Source organism: Lathyrus oleraceus, chromosome 6, assembly GCF_024323335.1.
Source record: "Lathyrus oleraceus cultivar Zhongwan6 chromosome 6, CAAS_Psat_ZW6_1.0, whole genome shotgun sequence".
Classification (NCBI taxonomy): domain Eukaryota; kingdom Viridiplantae; phylum Streptophyta; class Magnoliopsida; order Fabales; family Fabaceae; genus Lathyrus; species Lathyrus oleraceus.
The window spans coordinates 370255295-370258120 of record NC_066584.1 but is presented as its reverse complement, the minus strand read 5'-3'; the positions used below and the strand labels follow the sequence as shown (position 1 = coordinate 370258120).

The 2826-nt window shown below is 39.6% G+C and overlaps 1 non-coding gene across 1 annotated transcript; it reads left to right on the top strand.

The window, feature by feature from the left end:
- Positions 1-579: 579 nt before the first annotated feature.
- On the top strand, positions 580-686 carry LOC127099911 (small nucleolar RNA R71). Its single transcript, XR_007794373.1, has one exon. It is a non-coding gene; the product is annotated as a small nucleolar RNA R71 (small nucleolar RNA).
- Positions 687-2826: the final 2140 nt, after the last annotated feature.

The following is a 2826-nucleotide window of genomic DNA, read 5'->3' as shown; positions in this document are numbered from 1 at the left end:
TTTCCATAATTTTCTCAAGGCTCGGCGTTGGTGGTACGGGTTGCATAGGTTGATTTGGTCTTGGGGCTTGATAACCTGTTTGTCTCGGAGGTGCATTATTTTGGATAGGGTTATTATTCTTATAGGAGAAGTTAGGGTGATTCCTCCATCCAGGGTTACAGGTATTCAAATATGGGTTCCCTTGGGTGTACTTCACTTGCTTAGAGTGGGTTTCGTTTAATAGACTGCATTCTGCAGATTGGTGTCCTTTGGTTCCACATATCTCACAATCCGACGAAACTGCGGCTGTAGTATACGGGTTTATGCACATATGCTCGACCTTAAGGGCTAATGCGTCCATTTTGGCTTGCATCATATCTATAGATCTTAATTCATGCACTCCTCCTTGGGCTTCCTTTTTCTCAACTGTCGCTCGTTCGACTCCCCTTGATTGATGGTTTTGAGCCATATCTTCGATGAGGGCACTAGCTTCAGGATAAGGTTTATTCATCAATGCACCGCCTGCGGCAACGTCGATGGTCATCTTAGTGTTATAGTGAAGTCCATTATAGAAGGTCTGAATGATTAACCAATTTTTCTAGACCATGATGTGGGCATGGTCTTAGCAGCTCTTTATATCTCTCTCAAGCTTCGAACATCGATTCTCCTTGGTTCTGGGTAAATCTAGTTATATGATTTCGAAGAACAGCAGTATTACTTGGGGGAAGTATCTAGCAAGGAATACTCTTCTAAGGTTATCCCAAGTTGTAATGGAATTGGGTGGAAGGGAATCTACGCATGATAGGGCTTTATCTCTGAGGGAAAAAGGGAATAATCTTAAACGGATTGCCTCAAGAGAAGCTCCATTGGTTTTAAAAGTGTCTGCTAATTGGAGAAATAATTTTAAATGTTGGTTTAGGTTCTCAGTAGCGAGACCTGCGAATTGTCTTCGTTGCACTAGTTGCAATACGGAAGGTTTAAGTTCGAAATTATTAGCTGGGATGGTTGGGTTTACAATACTAGAACTAGGTTCTTCGTTGGAAGGTTGGGAGAAATCTTTAAGAGGTCTTTGGTTTTCATCTTCGGCCATAGCTCTCCTAATTCTGTGGAAGAATAAACGTGCGCGAGCGTAACGTTCAGGTTCCGCCAGAGGGTATACTAAGCTTCCGGTGCTGCGAGTTCTTCGCATTGACCGGCGTGTAATAACCTAAGTCTAAACGATATAACAACAGGGTATGAAATTTGACAAAATTGGTCCCCAGTAACGGCGCCAAAAACTTGATGCATGCTTTTCGCAAGTATACAACAGCGTCAGAGTAATATAAAAGATTGTCGAATCCATAGAGACCAAGTATCAATATATCGTTATCTATTGTTATGGTGTTTATCTAAGGTAATCAAAATAGGGGTTTTTTAAATAAAAGTTCAATTACGATCCTTACATTCTAACCTTATAGGTTCAGTTAGACATGGTAAAGTAAAGGTGCATTTTAATTTAAATAAAAGTAGTGCGAGTGCGTAATTTAAATAAAAGTAGTGCGAGTGTGGAAAGTAAATAAAAGTAATGCGAGTGCGGAAAATAAATAAAAATAGTGCGAGTGTGGAAAATAAATAAAAGTAGTACAAGTGCGAAAAATAAATAAAGTAAAGCGAGTGCGAGAAATAAATAAAGTAAAGCGAGTGCGGGAAATAAATAAAGTAAAGACAGTGCGGGAAGTAAATAAAGTAAAGACAGTGCGAGAAATAAATAAAGTAAAGCGAGTGCGAGAAAGTAAAGTAGATAAATACAAAGCGATAAAAACCTGCTAGAATCAGAGGGTTGAATAAAATGCAAAGCGGAAATGAAAATGGCGGCAGGATTAACTTCCTTCCAAAGTGCTCCAAACTCGATTACAGACTCGATCTCAGACTTGATTACACAATTGTGGTAACACCCCAATGCGAAGCGATTACCACTTTAAAATACTTAATATATGCCTAAGTGAAACCAAGTTTTCTCTATGTTTGGATGATTAAACAAATGAAAACGAGTATGTATTTATAGGCAAGGAAAATAGTGGAAATGACAAGGATGCCCTTCAGTTTGAAATTGGGAGGGAAAAACTATCTTTTTGTGGCGCCCGCCACAACTCCATGGCGCCCGCCATAAGAGCAAATTGTGGCGCCCATGTGGAGGTAGTGGGGAACGTGGAAGTTGAGGGAATTTGAGTTGTGACACGTCATGGCTGGACCTATGGCGCCAACCATAGTGGGAGCAACAAGTGCAAAATGCTGAATTTTAGTCTCTTTAGCTCATTTTCACTCCTTTTCTCGATCGGGGCTCCGATTAGACTAAAAACCTGAAAACAAAGATAAATGTAGTAATGACACAACAAAATAACAAGAAAACCACTAAGATGCATGCGAAATCGGAGTCGAATATACGGTGAAATTCAGTGTCATCAGAGGCTCCTAAGCTCAATGAACGGGCTAGATGAAGATGAGAACAAGCATGAAAATGGTCCACAAAGCTCCTAATTATCATATATGTCTCCCAAGTATCTCAATTTGCCAATTTGATCAAGATAACCCAAAGGGCTTGAGGATTGTTTCCCAAGGAAACCCTAATTCAATTGTGCATTGACTGTGCCTTGCACATGAAGAAACCTAAACCTATGATCAAATTCAATCAAGCAAAGTTCTTTCAATCACTATTTTATGCATATATGAGCTTATTTGAGTTTCCTCAATCATTCATTCATCAAGATTTGAAGTTTGGCTTTGAGAAGTTGACCAGTCAAGTCATCTGACTTTATTGAGGATCACTGAGACACAACTTGTGATGTGTTTGTCAAATAAAGATGACCC